This window comes from Cervus elaphus, chromosome 31, assembly GCF_910594005.1.
Source record: "Cervus elaphus chromosome 31, mCerEla1.1, whole genome shotgun sequence".
Taxonomy (NCBI): domain Eukaryota; kingdom Metazoa; phylum Chordata; class Mammalia; order Artiodactyla; family Cervidae; genus Cervus; species Cervus elaphus.
In genome coordinates this window covers 45,556,526-45,578,486 of record NC_057845.1, presented here as the reverse complement: position 1 = coordinate 45,578,486, position 21,961 = coordinate 45,556,526, and the positions used below count along the sequence as shown (strand labels likewise).

The following is a 21,961-nucleotide window of genomic DNA, read 5'->3' as shown; positions in this document are numbered from 1 at the left end:
GTTTTGTCATACCTTGACATGAATCAGCCATGGAGTTACATGTATTCCCCATCCCGATCCCCCCTCCCACCTCCCCCCCCACCCGATTCCCCTGGGTCCTCCCAGTGCACCTGGCCCGAGCACCTGTCTCATGCATCCCACTTGGGCCGGTGGTCTGTTTCACCATAGATAATATACACGCTGTTCTCTCGAAACATCCCACCCTCACCTTCTCCCACAGAGTCCAAAAGTCTGTTCTGTCTCATGAAAGCTTTAAAACATCAAGTCCTCACACTTTTCAAGGGAGGAGGACTTCTTAACCAATGAGAACAATTAGTTTTGGGAAGAGAAATACGTGTATGTTGGTTAGAAGAGAGGTAGTATCGATAGAGAATTATCATTGGATCAATGAGGAGACAACTGGGCAACTTCAGGAACCATTGGAAAATGTCTACATGGGTGCAGTGACTAATGAAGAAACGGGAGCAAGAAAACACCAATTCATGCTCCTGAATTTGCAGATCTGAAAAAAAAAAAAAATGTAGCAGCCATTATCTCACTGTAGTTATTTAGTCACTAACTTGTGTCCAACTTTTTTGTGACCCCTTGAACGATAGCCCGCCAGGCTCCATTGTCCATGGAATTTCCCAGACAAAAATAATTAAGTGGGTAGGCTTTTCTATCTCCTTGGGAATCTTCCCAGCCCAGGGATCAAATCCACATCTCCTGCATTAGCAGGCAGATTCTTTACCACTGAGACACTAGAGAAACCCATTATCTTCTTAGTCCTCCATTTAGTCAGCTTTTCATTTTCCAGCATTTCTACCATAGAATAATCTCCATTTGAAATCTTGCAAGAGTGTTCTAGCAAGATTCCTTTCATTTGTTAATGGAAAGATGACCTCACCTATAGCAGAGAAATATCCCTCCATTACTTGATGATGCTCCCTCTTCTCTATTGAATATGCAATTAACTTTTAATTAAAATTTTAATGAAATCAGAGATACAGATAAAGATACTCGGTATTTAGTATTAAAAATGCAACTATAGAAAAACTAGGTGAGTTCTATTTTCTTTTCTCAAATATTGACAATAGTATAACCTACTATGCTTATCTTGCTACCCCACCCATCAAGAATCTGAGAATTAAGTATTATAATTAATCACAATAAACAACATTAGGCATTGGTTATCCTAATTGATTTACTTTTATTATTTGTATTTTGAAAGTTATGATTCAAATGTTTATTACATTTCTGTGTTTTGTGGTAAGCCACTTCACTAAAGTACTTAGGAACAGAAAAAAATTCACATTTATTAAAAACATGTAAGATCCAATACAATTTTCATATCATACTTTACTTAGTAAATACTAATAATAACTCTATATGGTTCATATTATTGTTCTCAATTTACAGATGAGAAAACAGATTCAGATAATTTTAAAGAATTTGTAAGGCAAAGTAGAGCTAACTATCTGTGAATCCAGAGCTGGTATTTAAACCCAGATATTTCTCACTACAAAGCCTATATTTTTTCTACTGTACCACAACACTTTTTCTTTCCACAGGAACTGCAGTTACTGCCAGAGAACTGATGAAAGATGTCATATCTGGTTGTGATTATTGTATTATTAGATTAGACAGCTATATCTCTTACCTGTTCACTCACACACACACACACACACACACACACACTCCTAGACTCTAAAAGATGCATGAGCAAAGACAAAGTTCAGCAGAAGCAAAACATTCACACAATTGGTTGTGAGCTCCTGCTTGACTCCTGCTATAATGACAGTTTCATTCACTCTCATATCAAACTAGGAGAGCTACATAAGATCCAGGGGCCCATGCAAAGCAGAGAGAAGGTAAGAATCTTCCCCGTCTGTACTATCTGAAATCAGAGCTGGTGAAGTAGAGAGCAGGGTAAGATCAGAGGTTTCCCCCAAATTCTGGTATATAAGAAGATTGAAATCTTTCAAAACTTTTCTCTTCAATGCTGTGGATCTAACCAAGAACAAAAGTGGAAAAATGTCTCTCTGATGCCCACACTGAATGAGAATATTAAAATTTGTGAGAGGGCAATCAGAATGGGTGACTGTGCAAAATTTAACTGTACATACATAAATCTGAAATGTTATAAATAGATCAGGGACTATAAAATATAAATTTTCTAGAAATGAATCTTCTCCAGATTCTGACTGCTTTGGCCTCTTAATAGGGATAGAAAAGGAAACAGCTTCAATTATCTTTCACATTATTGAAAAGATACTGTAAGGTAGGTATTAGAGCAACTTGTTAACTATGATAATGATACAATCAAAGCAAATGCTATTAAACACAATGGAATGTTACAAACTATTGTAACTAGAGAAGCACAATTTAAATAAACCATAAAAAGTTTTTTGAAACGATAATACTATTCTTTCAGGATTTACAGCCCCATTTGCTCCTTTTCCCCCCTAGCTGGCAAATTTGTCTAGCTACTTATTTATTTATCAAAGTGCTTTAATCAAGGGAACTGCTCCATCGTCACATTTCATTAAAGGTAGTCTCGAGCTGAGCACAGCAGAAAGAGGTCACGATTGTTCTGCGAAGCTTCCCTACAATTAGACACTCACTAAAATGTTTCCATCACTGATTAAATAGATTTTCATAATTAAATAAGCTTTACTTAAAATCTAGTAAAACTGACTGACAAAAATATGTTTTTCTGTCTTATTCAGCATTAGCAAGTCCCTATTTGAATCGGATTTCCCACCTATTTTTAAACATCTTTTCAAAAATTGTGATAGGTTTTTCCTATATGCAGAACAATTATATATTTTTAAAGTACTCTATAAGGAAGGCTCAATTAATCATTTTTAGTGGCTCCTCTGAAAACTAGGTCAAGATTAGCCTTTCATTTGCAAATGGAGAAGAAGGTACATTAAGTTCAAGTGAATTGATCAAGGTCCTATCATTAGAACAATTTATGAATGGATGTTTTTAAATTTCAGGATGCTATCAAAGAGCTTAAAAGAAAGCATTGCATAAAATGAAGCTATTTCATTATTCCTCTAATGAAGATGGTTAGCATGATGCCTTATAACCAAGAAGTTGAAGATAGCCAAAAGGTGTGAAAATATGAGGAATTACATATGTATTACTCACTTAGTAGTTTTTTAAGTCAATTTACAAAACACATTACCTGTAATTTAAATAGCTTTACCAGTGTTGTCAGCTTACACATAAAACCAGAGGTTATTTTTTTGAAATTATTCTTATTGCTAGAAATAATTAATAAATTAGTATACAGCAGTGAAGATGTTATGGAAGCAATGAAAAGCTGTGCTCATCCATTCAGGTATGGACTCTGCATTTCAGTTTGCTTCACATCACACATCTCAGAGAAGTCTTGTTGACGATATCCTACAAGGAAAACAGCCTCTTAATTCATTCACCTTCCAAACCAGCCCCAATTCTTCTGTTAGCAATTACAGCCAACAAAAGCTATTAAGTTATTGACAAGGAGTGTCATCAACCCACTGATCTAGACACTATTTAGTAATTCTTTAGTGTGTCTTCCCTGGTGGCGTAGAGGATAAAGAGTCTGCCTGCAATGCGGGAGACCCAAGTTTGGGTCAGGAAGATCTCCTGGAGAAGGAAATGGCAACCCACTCCAGTATTCTTGCCTGGAGGATTCCCATGGACAGAGGAGCCTGACGGGCTACAGTCCATGGGGTTGCAAAGAGTCGGACACAACTGAGCAACTTTATGTTCATGTTTAGTGTAAATTAAAATAAACAAAGAATTTGGAAAGGCAAGAAAAAGGATGAGGGATACATAAGAAAAAGAAACGGAAAGGTTTTTTTAGATCATTCATTCATTCACTGACTATTTATTGACTGTCTTTTGTGTACCAGTCACCAGAGATTCTATATATCGAGAAAAGAGGCATGACCCTTGCTACGGTGGGACTTACTAGTGAATTTCAGAGAAATATTCTTTAATTCCATTTAATCAATTTTTAAATGCGGAATACAGAAAAAAAAATAATGAATGCAAAACTCCACTTTCTTTCCCCTTCTTGTCATCTGAATTCCATGGGAGTGACCTCAGGGTGTTACCTAACTTCCCTGTGTCCCTGTTCTCACAATAAAATGGGAGAAATAATTGTATCTATCTTAAAGGGGTATTCTGAAGATTAAAAGAATTAATCAATATAAAACCAAATGTAGAACAATGTGTGACAAGAGGACTTTAGTAAATGTTAGCAATTTGTTACTATAATAGTTATTATGATTTAAAATTGCTCTGACATATTCTTAAGTGCCTACCTCTTGGGAAATATGTATGCAGGTCAGGAAGGAACAGTTAGAACTGGACATGGAACAACAGATTCATTCTAAATCAGGAAAGGAGTACGTCAAGGCTGTATATTGTCACCCTGCCTATTTAACTTATATGCAGAGTGCATCATGAGACTCAGACATGCAGATGACACCACGCTTATAGCAGAAAGTGAAGAAGAACTAAAGAGCCTCTTGATGAAAGTGAAAGAGGAGAGTGAAAAAGTTGGCTTAAACCTCAACATTCAGAAAACTAGGATCACAGCAACTGGTCCCATCGCTTCATGGCAAATAGATGGGGAAACAACGGAAACAGTGACAGACTTTATTTTGGGGGGCTCCAAAATAACTGCAGATAGTGACGGCAACCATGAAATTAAAAGATGCTTGCTCCTTGGAAGAAAAGTTATGACCAACCTAGACAGCATATTAAAAAGCAGAGACATTACTTTGTCAACAAAGGTCTGTCTAGTCAAGGCTATGGGTTTTCCAGTAGTCAGGTATGGATGTGAGAGTTGAGCCATACAGAAAGCTGAGCACCGAAGAATTGATGCTTTTGAACTGTGGTGTTGGAGAAGACTCTTGAGAGTCCCTTAGACTGCAAGGAGATCCAACCAGTCCATCCTAAAGGAAATCAGTCCTGGGTGTTCGTTGGAAGGACTGATGTTGAATCTGAAACTCCAATACTTTGGCCACCTGGTGCAAACAGCTGACTCCTTTGAAAAGACCCTGATGCTGGGAAAGATTGAAGGTGGTAGGAGAAGGGGGCGACAGAGGAGGAGATGGTTGGATGGCATCACTGACTCAATGGAGATGAGTTTGAGTAGATCCGGGAGCTGGTGATGGACAGGGAGGCCTTGTGTCCATCAGGTCGCGAAGAGTCGGACACACCTGACCGACCGAACTGAACTAAACTGAAGTAAAGAGTTAGCTCAGGTGGTGCTAGTGGTTCAGAACCTGCCTGCCAAAGCAGAAGACATAAGAGAAGACATGCTGGAGGAGGGCATTGCAAGCCACTCCAGTATTCTTGCCTGAAAAATCCCATGGACAGAGGAGCCATAGGGTCACAAAGACTCAGTCACGACTGAAGCAACTTAGCATGCATGCATTTACTGAAACTCCTTATCAGGATCTTAACATGTGTGGGATTAGGTAAGTTTTATCCACCAGACAATTGAGTAAGTCTGCTCTGGATAACTGGTGGCTCAGAACAGCTAAGGGTTATTTGCCTAGGAAGCTGAGAATCACTTGCAGGACAAAAACGGAACTGATCATTAGAAATAAGAATGTTGGTCCCACAAATTTGGTACAGAACTACTGGGCTAGAGTGGCTTCCCTGGTGGCTCAGAGGTTAAAGCGTCTGCCTCCAATGCAGGAGACCCAGGTTCGATCCCTGGGTTGGGAAGATCCCCTGGAGAAGGAAATGGTAACCCACTCCAGTATTCTTGCCTGGAGAATCCCATGGATGGAGAAGCCTGGTAGGCTACAGTCCACAGGATCACAAAGAGTTGGACACAACTGAGTGACTTCACTTTCTTTCACTGGGCTAGAATAAGGATGGTGAGGTGATGCTGAGCACTGCAAATTTCTTATGAATTCCTCATCAGTCCAGTCTCTGGGCTCTTGCTCCAGTCTTCGAATGGGATATGCTACAGAGGGAATAAAACATGAACTTTCTTTCCCCTAGCTAGATCTCCATGAGAAAGTTCATGGTATGAGCAATATCAGGGTCAGCAGATTCCTCCAAGACATGCATGGTCTCTCCCGACAGCAGAGGGGCCTTTCCCAGACTTGACTGGTCTCGATGCTGCTTTTTGTTCTAGATCCCACAGGAGCCCTTCCACAACAGGCCAAGCCAGTGCTGAGTGGGGCACCCACAGCGAGTACCCCCAGAGTGACCAAGAGCACTGTTCCCAGAACTCATATGAAGCAACCTATTGGGAAACCCGACACATCTGAGTGAAGAATCTGAGCATTTCTGTACTTTCTGCAAAAAACAGGCATGTATTCATCCACAGAAATACCAATTCGTGTCTGTTACTTTGATGCTGGTGTTGTCCCTCAATCTGTGTGATTTAGGATATTCTAGCTCCATGGACTCTAGCCTACCACACTCCTCCGTCCATGGGATTTTCCAGGCAACAGTACTGGAGTGGGTTGCCATTTCCTTCTCCAGAGGGTCTTCCCAACCCAGTGATCGAACCCGGGTCTCCCGCGTTGTAGGCAGACACTTTACCGTCTGAGCCACCAGGGAAGTCCTATTCTAGCTCTACTGCTCTTTAAAAAAAAAAAAAGAAGAAGAAACTTTAGAATTTTTAAAAGGGTAAACATTTTAAATACGTATTATTAAAGGGTTTCAATTCCTACCTAGAGTTTGGAAGCAGCAATATTTTTCTAATTTATTTTCAGTACAGAATAAACCTTACTTCCTTTCCTGGGAAGTAAAAAACACTTTGTGTCCTTTTTTTTTTTTAACAGAAGATGAGCTTTACTGTCATGAAGCAATTCCCCATCCTGCATCATTTTTGGTACACTAATAATACTACTTTTAATTTGAGCTGTGGTTTAGTAACTGTAAGCACAAAAGCTGTTGCTTTCTAATATTTGTCTCCAGGGTAAAATAAATTAATCCAGGAGATAGACACCATCCTTAAGCAAGAGATCTCTATTTCTAGGCTGCGGGAAATTTGAAAGGTAAAATTAGACACACTCAGCTCAATGCCTAGCTTTTGATCTCCTGCTGAGTTATTTTTAAGTAAAGAAAACTTAACAAACACATTAAAACAGGGTTTCCAATGAGTGCTCTTCTTCAGAAAAGTTCATATATTTGAGAACTAACCACTTATTTCAGTAAGCATTGTTGTTACTCAAATTTGTGTTTGAATTCAAGTTCGAACACAAATTTAGTTCGAACAAAAAAATTTGGTAATTTTTTAGTATAACTTTACAAATTATAGAAAACACGAGGCTCATCAACATAAATGATATGGTCCATCGTGATCTTCAATTTAACTAGCAGATTTAGTTTAAATCCCTTCTGACCTCTTCAGAAGCGTGGAACTCACCTGAGTAAGAATAACCTTCATTAAAGATTTTCAACAGGAAATTTCCTGAAAGACATAATTAATGAGGCTTACAGCAATGTGTTGAGTAATAATGAAATAGTTATAAATGTTTGTAATCCCCTGACAAATTTTAAGAGGCAATATTCATTCTCATTTGTACAAGCTTAAAATGTACATTCCAGAATACATGTTGTTTACAAATTTCTATCAAAAACATGAGTTCCACCAAGAAACATGAGTTTTCAGCAAAACAAAAACTTGTATTTTGTAGTTTATCATTTTGAAAACTGTGGCCAAACAAGTCTAAAAGTAGGCAACTACTTTACACAAACCCTCTATAAAATCTTTTCCTGTAATTAAGTTTTGCGGCAAGAAAAAGTCACAGAACAGACTTTTGAACTCTGTGGGAGAAGGTGAGGGTGGGATGTTTCGAAAGAACAGCATGTATACTATCTATGGTGAAACAGATCACCAGCCCAGGTGGGATGCATGAGACAAGTGCTCGGGCCCAGTGCACTGGGAAGACCCAGAGGAATCGGGTGGAGAGGGAAGTGGGAGTGGGGATCGGGATGGGGAATACGTGTAAATCTATGGCTGATTCATATCAATGTATGACAAAACCCACTGAAATGTTGTGAAGCAATTAGCCTCCAACTAATAAAAATAAATAAATAAATAAAATTAAAAATTAAAAAAAAAGAAAAGAAAAAGTCACACCAGTAACATACCACTAGTTCTACCCTCCTGTCCATAGCCCCTTTTTTTTTCATTTATTTTTAATTGGAAGATAATTGCTTTACAATGTTGTGGTGTGGTTTCTACCATAGAACAACATGAATCAGCCACAGGTGTACATATGTCCCCTCCTGCTTGAACCTCCCTCCCACCTCCCACCCCATCCTACCTCTCTAAGTTGTCACAGAGCAACTGATTTCAGCGTCCTGCAAAATACAACAAATTCCCACTGACTATCTATTTTATTACATACGGTAATGTATATGTTTCATTCTTTCAATTCATCCCACCCTCTACTTACCCCAATGTGTGCACAAGTCTTTTCTCTATGTCTGTGTCTCCATTACTGCCCTACAAATAGGTTCATCAAAGGAAACCCTCTCGTACTGTTGGTGGAAATGCAAGTTGATACAGCCACTGTGGAGAACAGTCTGGAGATTCCTTAAAGAACTAGGAATAAAATTACAATATGGTCCAGCAATCCCACTACTGGGCATATGCCCTGAGAAAATCATAATTGAAGAAAACATGTGTACCCCAATGTTCAATGCAGCACTACTTACAACAGCTAGGACATGGAAGCAACCTAGATGTCCATCAACAGATGAATGGATAAAGAAGTTGTGGTACCTATCAGCTCAGTTCAGTAGCTCAGTTATGTCCAACTTTTTATTACCCTGTGGATTGCAGCACACTGGACTTCCCTGTCCATCACAACTCCTGGAGCTTGCTCAAACTCATGACCATTGAGTCAGTGATGCCATCCAACCATCTCATCCTCTGTCATCCCCTTCTCCTACATTCAATCTTTCCCATCATCAGGGACTTTTCCAATGAGTCAGTTCTTCGCATCAGGTGGCCCAAGTATTGGAGCGTCAGCTTCAGCATCAGTCATTCCAATGAATATTCAGGACTGATTTCCTTTAGGATTGACTGGTTTGATCTCCTTGCAGCCCAAGGGACTCTCAAGAGTCTTCTACAACACCACAGTTCAAAAGCATCAATTCCTTGGGTGCTCAGCTTTCTTTATGGTTCAACTCTCACATCTCACATGTGGTAACTATACACAGTAGCATATTACTCAGCCATAAAAATGAATGCATTTGACTCAGTTCTAATGAGGTGGATGAACCTACAGCCTATTATAGAGAGTGAAGTCCGTCAGAAAAACAAATATCATATAGTAATGCATATATATGGAATCCACAAAGATGGTACTGATAGACCTACTCACAGCCCTTCTTGACTAAAGATTTGGTATATTGGATCTTGCTGGTGGGTTGTCTATGCATGGTGATCTGTGTAGTCAGCTCTTTATATCCATGGATCTGTGGATTCAACCAATTCTGAATTAAAAATATTTGGGAAAAATTCAGGAAATTTTCAGAAAAGCAAAACTTGAATTTGCTGCATACCAGCAACTATTTACACAACCTTTACATTGATTTAGGTATTGTAAGTAATCTAGAGATGATTTTAAATATATGGAAGGTGTGCATCAATTATATGCAAATACTGCACCATTTCACAGAAGGAACTTGAGCATCTACAGAATTTGGTGATGGAGGGAGCCCCTGGAACCAATCTCCTGTGGTTACCAAGGAGCAACAGTATAGATAGAATTGTTATTTCTTGGGTAGCTTGAATTAAGGTTTTAAGTTTAAACATTTTCTTTTACTTTTAAAAATTCCTGATATAGATAAATCCGAATAGACTAAAAATCAAACTGACTATGGAAGTTATAGTTTATCAATATATTAGATGAATTTTTCAATAATTCTTAAAGGGAAAGTGATATCTTCAACTGGGATACAACGTATGTACTAAACTTTGTCAGTCAGGAATTTCAGAAAGCCATATTTCTAATGAAAGGAGGGTTTACTTAGAGAAGGGTCCATTCACAAGGCCAACAGGTACATGAAAAAATGCTCAACATCACTAATCATCAGGGAAGTGGAAATCAAAACCACAAGCTATCATCTCACATCTGTTAGGATGACCATTATAAACAAACAAGAGATAAAGATATGGAGAAAAGGGAACACTTGCACACTATTTGAGGGAGTGGAAATTGGTGCAGCCACTATGGAAAACAGTGTGGAGTTTCCTCAAAAAATTAAAAATAGAACTGTCATATGATTCAGCAATTTCACTTCTGGGTGTTTACCCCAAGAAAATGAAAACAGTAACTTCAATATATACTTGTACCCCAATGTTCATAGCAATATTTATGAAAGCCAAGGCATGGAAGTGACCTAGATGTCCTCCAGTGGATGAATGGATAAAGAAAAGAAATTATGATATAGAGACATGTCACACACACACTGGAATACTATCCAGCCATAAAAAAGAAGGAAACCTTGCCATTTGAGACAGCATGGATGAGCTATCCATGGATGATGAGCATGCTGTAGGCTAGCCAAAAAGTTTGTTTGGGTTTTTCCATAACATCTTGTGAAAAACCTGAATGAACATTTTGGCCAGCTCAATAAAGTCAGTCAGACCAAGAAAGATAAGTACTAAATAATTTCACTTACACATGGAATATAAAAAAATCAAACTCAAAGAAACAAGAAAGTGTATTGGTGGTTGCCAAGGTCAGGAGAACAGGGGAAGTAGAAGAAAGTGTTCAAGGGGTACAAAGTTCCAGTCATAAGATGAATAAGTTCTGGGGATGTAATGTACAGCATGGTAACTATTGCTAAAAATATTGTACTGCACATTTGAAAACTGCTAAGAGTAGATCTTAAAGGTTCTCACCACAAAACAAAGTAACTATGAGAGGTTGGGTGTGTTAACTAACCTTGTTGTAATAATCAACTCACAAAATATATGTATTATATATCAAATCATCAGATTGTACACTTTAAACTTACACAGTGTAATATGTCAATCATATCACAATAAATCTGAAGAAAACAACAAAAGAAAGGGGCTCATTCATAGACAATAAGGGAGAAAGAATAACTTGGGCTTCTGCCACGGTGTTCAGGATAGACTGCCTAATATGTAATAGCTTTATTACAAATAGCAAACTCACCATCGTTTGTCCCAGAAAGTCGGTGGATTTGGCTGAACACACGAAAGCAGAGGATGGGCAATCTACTATTGACATATGGAAGATGTATGAATGTGGACTCCTGATGATCAAGAAGAAAGCAGGAGCTGGAAGACTACCAAAAGGAAACAGCTCTCTTTCTCTCTGCAGGCAAGTATGCAAAATAAATCACTCCTGAGATGGTGATTAATGTTTTATATTTTTCTACTTCTCTTTCCAATAGAATTAAATTAACATACATTTAGTTACTTATGAGACTGAGTTCTTACTACCTTCTCAAAGGCTAGTTTACTATTTACGAATGCGGTTAGCTGCTGTGGTTTTTACATCTCTTTAATGGCCTTGATAATGGCGAATACATTAGATGTTATTGTGCTTTCTCCATTTACTGGGCTTTATTTATCTTAGATGTCCCCGAAATGGAGGGGGGCAGTGATCTGACAAATAGATCCATCCCTGCGCTCCCCACTCTTTCCCTTCCAATGGCTAGTAGGGGTGTAGTCCCTACTGCTTCTCACAGAGCAGCCCCATGTGAAGTGTGCTGTATGTGAGCTGACATACTGATCTAGAGTGAAACTTAAGAGATCAGGTGTAGATTGTTGTTGGTTATTCTACCTCGTATCTTTATGTAGCTTTATACACTGTCGTTTCACCTACTTGACATTGGTATTGAATCATAATCACTTTTGGTTTGGATCTTGTTACATTTATCTAACATAAAGTGGTAATGTGGAGATGTCCTCAATGTTAACAAATTATCACCCGGCCTTATTCCTTGGCTCTGCTGTTTTGAGCGTTTGGGATAAGGATGTAAATGATGTTTAAAAAGAAAACAAAGCCATGAGGGTCAGGCAAGGTCCCAGTTGCCCTCTTTAGTATTTGAGTGATCTGGTGAAGATCCATAATCTCTCTAAATCTCAGTTTCCTTATCTGTAATTTAATTATATGCCTCATAGTGTGGTTGTGGGGGTGAATCAAGTTCATAGAGTTAAAACACCTAACACATAATAAACACTTAAAAAATGATAGCCATCATTTAATATTTTTAATTTCACAACTACTGATTATCAATAAACTGACAAATTCATACAACTAATCTTATAATTTATTAATATATATATATATAACTGTGGTGCTGGAAAAGACTCTTAACAGTCCCTTGGACAGCAAGGAGATCAAACCAATCAATCTTAAAGGAAATCAACCCTAAATATTCATTGGAAGGACTGATGCTGAAGCTGAAGCTCCAATACTTTGGCCACCTGACACAAACAGCTGGCTCATTGGTAAAGACCATGATGCTGGGAAAGCTTGAAGGCAGGAGGAGAAGGGGACAACAGAGGATGAGATGGTTGGATGGCATCACAGACTCAATGGACATGAGTTTGAGCAACTCTGGGAGATGGTGAACAACAGGAAAGCCTGGCGTGCTGCAGTCCATGGGGTGGCAAAGAATTGGACACGACTGAGTGACTGAATAACAACAACAAAACTATAAATTATAAGCTCTGTAACTTTAATTCAGTCTATTATAAATGATATATGAATTCGATATATACTTACTCAACAGTCACCTAACTCAGACAAAAAATAATTAAATTGCATTTCTTAAAATATGCTTTTAGAAGATTTCTGGTAATAGGCATAATATAGCAGAGTAGAAATAGTTAAGAATAGAGAGTAACCCAGAGATACGTCTAGGTGTCATCAACACATGAATCCCACAACTGCTCAGTTTTATAAAAGCCAACCATCACTTAGAACTCATTATGTTTGCACTACAAACATAATCATTGTAAACAGGAGATAAAACTTTTAGTTCCAGAATATGATTTTGCTTCTCTATCATCTTGAGACATACTTTTATATTTTCAGGTACCTGATTTCAATTATTTCTTTTTATTTTTAATCTTTCTCTGTTACTGAGATTTTTATATAATATTATAAATATTTATATTAAATATACATGTATAATATTTAATTTAAATATAAAAATTATATTATATTATAATTATGTATATGTAATATAATTATAATCATTTGACTAATCAGAACTTATTAAAGATTTTGTCAATCTAATAAATGCATTCTGGGAAATTTTTATGAATGCATTTTTCAAAATTATGAAAAATAATAATCCTTGTACAAATAAATAAGCAGTCAGTATGTTGACATTTTAATTTCCTCTGCCAGCATATATTCAGGGCTTAGGGTTCCTGAGCAGGAAGATACAAACTCTTGTATCCTTCTGAAAAAGAGCTATGACATGCAGATATTGTCCCTTCTCTTCCAGGAGCATCTTAGCTAACCCTCCAAATCCTGATTTTTGGCACACTCAGCCTATTGCCTCCCCATCTCACAGTGAACTTGGAGTGTTGCCATGTTCTCTGTATCTCCTTCATATAATGTGTGTGCATGAAAAGCTGGAAAGAGGAGGAGAAAGGAAAAGTCTGGGTGAGCTGAAGACTGCCACTGTATGTAGCATTTTATCTTCTATAATTTTGACAATTCATTAATCCTATTTATAGAACCAAGCTTGTGTATTGATGGTTTTTTGTCAATATTGACAAACAGAGCAACAAAACCATGCCTGGGGGTGGAGACTGACAGCAATGAAACCACAGTGATACCACCAGAGAAAGGGAAGGAAGAGAACTTAATTGTATCTCAATGGAATACTTATCTTATTGCCACATCTAATTAAAGCACTGAGAAAGAGAAGCAATTTCTTTCCAAATCATTGAGCCCTCATAACTAACAAGGTCATGTTAATAATATCCACTGGAGAATATGGAAAAGCACTCAAAATTCAATGCTTTTTTTCCTAACTTAAATGTGTCTCTTTGTCCAATGGCATCTTACTTTAATATACACTGATATTTATTTTTGATATAGTATGTTCTCCCTTAAAATACAAATGGTATGACCTTTATCACTATCATTGGGTTACTGACCATAACTAGCAAGAGAATTCCAGAAAAATATCTACTTCTGCTTCATTGACTACGCTAAAGCCTTTTACTGTATGGATCACAGCAAACTAGAAAATCCTTAAAGAGATGGGAATCCCAGACCACCTTACCTGCCTCCTCTGAAACCTGTATGCAGTTCAAGAAGCAACAGTTATGTTAGGGGAAGCATACTGACTGAAACCACCCACCCCAGCCAGGCACCATCGTAACCATTCCCATGAGTTGTTTTATGACAGGAGGTCCTGGTAAGGAACACGGGACTAATAAGCCACCACCAACCGGAAGAGTTTGGGAAAGGTCAAAAGGAGACACCGCGTGTCCGTCCACTTCCCAGAATCCCTCTCGCTAGCATCCATCTTGGCTGAGCAATGCGTGTGCCACCAGGAAAGACTCTGAATTAGAATGACTGGCCAGGGACCACCCGAAAACTAATCCCATCACCATAAAACCCAAGACTGAGAGCCATGCAGCAGGGCAGTTCTCCTGGGTTCCCTTAACCTCTGGGCACCATTTCCAATAAAATCTCTTGCTTTGTCAGCACATGTGTCTCCTCCGACAATTCATTTCTGAGTGTTAGACAAGAGTCCAGTTTCGGGCCTTGGAAGGGGTCCCCTTTCCTGCAACAGTTAGAACGGACATGAAGCAACAGACTGGTTCCAAATAGGTAAAGGAGTATGTCAAGGCTGTATATTATCACCCTGCTTATTTAACTTCTATGCAGAGTACGTCATTCAAAATGCTGGGCTGGATGAGCACAAGCTGGGATAAAGATTGTTTGGAGAAATATCCATAACCTCAGATATGCAGACAATGTCCCCCTTACAGCAGAAAACAAAGAGGAACTAAAGAGCCTCTCAGTGAAAGTGAAAGACAAGAGTGGAAAAGCCGGCTTAAAATTCAACATTTAAAAAACCAAGACCATGGCATCTGGTCGCATCATTTCATGGCAAATAGATGGGTAAGCAATGGAAACAGTGACAGACTTTATATTCCTGGACTCCAAAATCACTGCATATGGTGACTGCAGCCATGAAATTAAAAGATGCTTGCCCCTTGGAAGAAATCCTGTGACAAACCTAGATAGTGTATTCAAAAGCAGAGACATTACTTTGCCGAAAAAGGTTTGTATAGTAAAAACTATGGTTTTTCCAGTAGTCATGTATGGATGTGAGAATTGGACAATAAAGGAGTCTGAGCACTGAAGAATTGATGCTTTTGAACTGTGGTGTTGAATAGGACTCTTGAGAGTCCCTTGGACAGCAAGGAGATCAAACCAGTCAATCCTAAAGGAAATCAGCCCTGAGTATTCATTGTGAGGACTGATGCTGAAGCTGAAGCTCCAATACTTGGGCTACCTGATGCAGAGCCAACTTACTGGAAAAGACCCTGATGCTGGGAAAGATCAAAGGCAGGAGGAGAAAGGGATGACAGGGCATGAAATGGTTGGATGACATCACCAACTCAGTGGACATGAGTTTGAGCAAGCTCTGGGAGGTGGTAAGGGACAGAGAAGCCTGGCGTGCTGCAGTCCATGGAGTCGCAAAGAGTCAGAGTGACTGAACGATGATTGACCAACAAGAGATTATTTCATCAGCTTATAGAGGCTATTCTTTCTTTAGAATATGCAGTCTACTACCAAAGTGTTAAAAGAAAAAAAAAAACCAGATTTGGACAAATATAACAAAAGAGTGAGCAAGCAAAGTTTAGAAAAGAAAGGACATTTATTTTAAGGTCCTTAAAGGAAATGAGAAAAACAATGAGGGAAGTGATGATATACCAGAAGGTGCTCTATTTCTTTAATTGTTCTTGTTTAGTTGCTAAGTTGTATCCGATCCTTTTGTGATCCCACGGATTGTAGCCAGCCAGGTCCCTCTGTCCATGGGATTTCCCAGGCAAAAATACCAGAGGGGGTGGCCATTTCCTTCTCCAGGGGATCTTCCTGACTCAGGGATCCAATCTGTATCTCCTGCATTGCAGGTGGATTCTTTACCACTGAGCCATCTGGGAAGCCCCCTTTAAAGTAAACAAACATTCATTTAGTCATAGTGTAATATGGGATGAGAAGAGGATATGAGAAAACTGAAGCTAATACTACATACTCCTTTTTAAAAAATTGGAAAAAGTTTGAAATGACTACTAGACTGTACCCTGTCTACATAACAGATACTACAGAGCAGACACCAGATCAGGACCTCTATATTTCCTGGAGCTGGAGGCAAAGTCTTCAATAGCAACTTCAGAGAGAAAAATCAAAGTGAAAATATCCCAGAAAAGTCACGTAAGAACTTAATTCACAGTAATGTGTAAAGACAAGAAATGAAAAAACAGAGATTAAAGGAATACTGAGAGCAGAAGCTCTATGAAGACTAAGAGAAAGAGGATTCCTACGTCAAGGTACATCTCACCTACAGTACTTGATCATCTCGTCCTGGGCTGGCCCAGATGACCTGGAACTCAAGAGTCTTAGTAAAGCTGGACAACTTTGGCAATACTTGGAATTCTTAAATGCAAGTAAATAATGCTATTTCTGCTCATATATTTATTATTCATTTTCACTTAATCATCAACAAGGATAAAATTCATTTCTGACATGAACATGTATTTTGTTCACTTTTTAGTCAATACCGCTCACTGTAAAGATCCTAATAGGAAGTCTAACTTGAGCAATTACTGGGCTAGAACTTGTAGCCATGCAGTACTTGAATGTGCAGCAATCACAATTTGATAAGCAATTTTAATGTCAAGAGAAATTTATGGTTTTTCAAAGCAATGTACATTAAAATTGCCTCATGGGCACAAGGGTAAATTAGATTAAATTTAAAAACCAGTGAAAAAATAGAATGTAAGTAAATATGGAAAATATGACTTGTAAAAGTATTAATCTTTTTTCCCAAGATGCCTGGCAACTTTTGTACTTGTTGGAATAATTGGCCAAGGAATCTGTAGGACGATAGATTCTATTTTAAGTCAACAAGTGGTTAGAGCTATATGAAATTTTATAATAGTTTCCTTTTTGTTGGCATACACAAGCAACAAAATCAATAAGGGCCTTTATTTCTTTAGATTACCCTGAGGAATTCTTTCACTCAAGCCTCTTTGCTGCAGAAGGCTTGGACAGAAATAGTTAGCAGTGAGTCACAGGTTCCACTCAATCATTTTACCAATGGGTATTGACTGGGTTGATGTCTAGATTCCTGTAACCTTTAGAGAAAGCCATTAATAGGTTACACCATGACAAGCATGTGTGAGATTCAGATCATTATGATTTCTGGCTAAATGCAAAGCAATCTAGCCTAGCTGTGTAAAGACTCAGTTCCAGTAGCCAACCACTTAGGAGATGCTAAGGACTCTGAGTTCTCTGCTATCTGTGAGTTCTGTAAATCCTGAGAACATTACGAGACTCTTGTTACTCAAGCTTATCAATTCTGTTTCTTTAATGTAAGATACACCTCTTGATTGGAAAGGAGAAATTAATTTAGGCCGCCAAAGAAGAGTAAAGTAAACAGTGATCCACTGATTATATAATAAGTCCCAATTCTGGTGAAACACCATTGATCTGAGAAGCGTGGAGGCCATATGGTTGGTTAGAATGTGAACAAGGACAATTATACCAGCGGTGTCAACTAGGGTCAAATCTTCTGACGTAAAGACTATACGAAAAAACAATAGCTTTATGAAGTTAGACCACTTACTTTCCATCTTTAATCCCCATCTTCCTTTTCTGGAAAATGCAAGTAATGGTAGAATTGTGATGCTTAGGAAGATTCCAATCAATGGTAGTTTGTATATAGGAGAATCAACAGAAATGCAAGATAGATAGTTACAAAAAGGAAAAAAAATAGGTAAAAGTTATGAGGCAATGAAACGTATAAATCTAAATACTTAATAATATCATTAAAATATAGAACTAGTGGTTAAAGACAATTGAAAATAATCTGAAAATGCATATTTTCATGTCAGAATGAAATTTTCTTCATTTCTGGTCTCAAGCCCAGACACATAAGAATACATTAGGTTGGAATGTACATGGTAATAGAAAATTAAGTAGCATAAACTCATGTGGCAGAGCCAAAAACAAAATTAGGATAATGTATCATTCATCTGCTTCCCCAGCCACAAGAAGAGAGGGCAATTAACCAAACACTCAACAAATATTTAATGAATATCCACTGTGTGTTCAGTACTGCAAATTAGCAGATCACAACCTGTTCTAATTTTAACTCATATTCTATTGGATACTTTCAAACTGTGGTGTTGGAGAAGACTCTTGACAGTCCCTTGACCTGCAAGGAGATCAAACAGTAAATCCTAAAGGAAATCAACCCTGAATATTCATTGGAAGGACTGATGCTGAAGTTGAAGCTCCAATACTTTGACCACCTGATGCAAAGAGTTGACTCATTCGAAAAGACTCTGATGTTGGGAAAGGCTGAGGTCAGGAGGAGAAGGGGATGACAGAGGATGAGATGTTGGATGGCATCACTGACACAATGGACATGAATTTGAGCAAACTCCGGGAGATGGTGAAGGACAGGGAAGCCTGGTGTATGGCAGTCCATGGGGCTGCAAAGAGTTGGACATGATTGAGTGACTGAACAGCAAGATTTCCTCTAATTTTAGCTCATATTCTGTTGGAAGACAAATAAGATATTTATTGTTATTGACTTTGTATGAATTTATATAATTATACCTACAGGAAGAATAAACTCAAATTCTATTCTTCAGTCCACATCTCATGTGGTTTAACAATGTGTTCTCTCTTTCATTTGGAATCTCAGTGTTCTACAGTGTGTCCTGATACCATATGGTGTGTGGAAAGAAGGCATCTATATTTCAGTAATCTATTCAATAAAGAAAAGTCCACTTATGGCTCAAAGGTAAATCTAACACTGGACTGCAGTGTGGTGGATCTTAGTATTGCTATGACAATTACTCTTCATTGTGGAAAGGAAAGAAAAACTCAGAAAATTCTCTTGCTGAATTATAAATGAGAATAATTCATTTTCAATTACGTTCTTTTTGAATATAGAGGCTTATGCAAAGAACAAAAAGTATCTGCTTGGCTTACATTAGCTATTGATAAAATTAAATAGATCCATTTCAAAGTAGATTTTCCCATGATATTCATCAGGAACAATGCAAGTCTTCCTGCTAAGTGGTCACCAAGATTATAAGATTGAAAAAGAAGAAAAAATATCCACAGCATGAAATAATAGTTCTTAAAGTGCAAAAGTTGAAACTAATTTCTTAGAATGTTATGAAGACAAAGCAAAATTGGAGAATATAGTGTTTTGTTAAAAGCAAAAACCATCAGTCAATTGTTTGAATGAATGTGTCCAGTGGGACATTGTTAATGGAGAGAAATGAAAGCAGATTAGAAGGGGGAAAAAAGCCTCCTTTACAAATTTAGAGCATGCTTCAGTTAACTAAAGGCAGATGAAAGGAGAAAAGAGGAATTTCAAAAGTGACCCTATGATGAGTGTTTAAATTTAATATCTCACCCTTCCTTGAGCTTTTTTTTACATACATTTAAACCATCTTTCTTCAATTGGGATAAAGCTACATATTGAGGGAATTTGCAGAAAATACAAACTCAAAGCATATTTTTATTTAGAAATATTTGGGAAAAACTATGGACAAAATATGACTTTGATCACTATAAACAGAACCCAATTTAGGTTAAACTTCATCCCAGCCAAAATCTAAAGAAATACAATAAAAGTAGAAAAATAAACAGATATCCAACTTGGCCCTCATTATGTACAAGTCTTTATTCAAATCTTTCCTTCACCAGAGATCAATGGTGACCAGTTAATTTAATATTATAACTTGCCCCTCCTTGGCATCTCAATCACTTTATCCTAATGTTCTCTATTTTCTTCTTCCATATCATTTGTGAATTGAAATCACCTGCATCCAAGAAGTTTACCCACTAGGAGAGACCTGAGACCTAATATAAATGCAACCCAGGGCACCTTTGTTCTGTGATAAGATAGATATTACTTTGTCCTGTCCAGAAGGTAAGGCTGTAGTCCAATAATCAGCTTCACTCTTTGCTTCAGGAAATGCAAACTGGTAAAGTCAGATAGTTTATTCATCTTAACAATTATTTCTCCTTTCAGGCAAAAGATTGTCACACTTATTAAACAAAAGTCTACTTTTCAAGAATCTCTCCATCAATCCTGTAATAATACAAACTCTGTTCAATTCAAGCTGGATTCCCTACCTTGAAAGACATGTCTTAAGCCAGTTGGTCCCAGACCCCAAACATTATAACTACCTTTTACAAATCTGCTGCCTTTTGAGACACTACCAAAACTCCATCAAGGTGGTATTCTCTCTAACTACAGGAGGTCAAATAAACCTAACATTACTTAATCAATAGGCTTTCTGGTCATCTTTTGGAGAGTCAAGAGCCAATACATTTATAACTTTGAGATGTATTGTGTGTATGTACTCAGTAGCTCAGTCATGTATGACTCTTTGCAGCCCCATGGACTGTATTCCACCAGGCTCTTTGGCCTATGCAATTTCCCAGGCAAGAATACTGGAGTGGGGTGCCATTTTTTACTCCAGGGGGTCTTCCCAACCCGGGATCAAACACATGTCTCTTGCATCATCTTCACTGGCAGGTAGATTTTTTTTTATCACTAGCTCCATCTGGGAAGCCCTTTGAGACAGACTATATACACTGTTCACTTGTGGTTCTGTTGCTTATTTTAGGTCTCCTGCAACTAGAAGATGAGTTCAATGAAGGAGGGAATCTTTGCCTGTTTTGTTTATTGACATCTTCCAAATATCTAGAATACTGCCTGCAACTTAGAAGATACTTGACATATTTTTGTTGACTAAGTGAATAAAAGTATAAATAAATGACAGGCATATATATAACATTCCACCCAACAGCAGCAGAACCCTATGCACACAATTCTATACACTAACAAAGAGCTATGTGAAAAGGAAATTAAGAAAACAATCTTATTTACAATAGCATCAGAAGAAGAAAATTCTTAGGAATAAACCTAACTAACAAGATTAAAGTCTGTATATTGAAAACTACAAAGCACTGATGAAAGAAATTAAATAAGGCCCAAATAAATCTGTGTTCATGGAACTGGAATTCTTAATATTGTTAAAATGTCCATATTTCCCCAAACAATCTAGAGATGAAATCTGTATTAAATTCCCAATGGTAATTTTTACAGAAATGAAAAACAATTCTAAAATTCATATGAAACTACAAAGGACTGAATAGCTAAAACAATCTTGAGAAAGAACAAGGTTGAAGTTTTCATACTTCCTGATTTCAAAATATATAACAAAGCTACAGTAATTAAAAGAGCAGGGTGCTGTCAAAAAAAAAAAGACATGTTATATGGAATAGAATAGAGAGCCAAGAAATAAACTCATAGATATGCAATAAACTTATTTTCAATAAGGGTATCAAAAACATATAATAAGGAAAGGATAGTCTCTTCAACAAAAGGGGAGGGAGAAATATGGAGTTGCCATTCAATAGGTATGGAGGATGAAGAAGTTCTAGAGATCCACTATACAACATTGTGCCTGTAATTAACAATATTGTACACTTAAAATTTCATTAAGAGGGTAGATCTCATATATATGTGTGTTCTTACTATAATAAAATTAAGGTAAACTTAATTTAATTTTTTAAAAGCAAATGAATAGGTTGTCCATCTATGACACTGCTTCAGAGAGATGTACAAAATACATAGGCAATATTGTCCTTGCCCTGTAAAACTTACTATCTATTTATAATAGGAAACTGGACAGTTAATGGTATAGGTAATGGGTACC

General features: G+C 37.6%; 1 protein-coding gene and 1 non-coding gene across 2 annotated transcripts in view; one reads left to right on the top strand and one right to left on the bottom strand.

Moving 5' to 3' along the window:
• ZPLD1 (zona pellucida like domain containing 1) overlaps positions 1-21,961 on the bottom strand; it is a 405,680-nt gene that overhangs the window by 119,541 nt on the left and 264,178 nt on the right. The window lies entirely within an intron of this gene.
• On the top strand, positions 5,647-5,718 carry TRNAW-CCA. The gene has a single exon. It is a non-coding gene; the product is annotated as a tRNA-Trp (tRNA).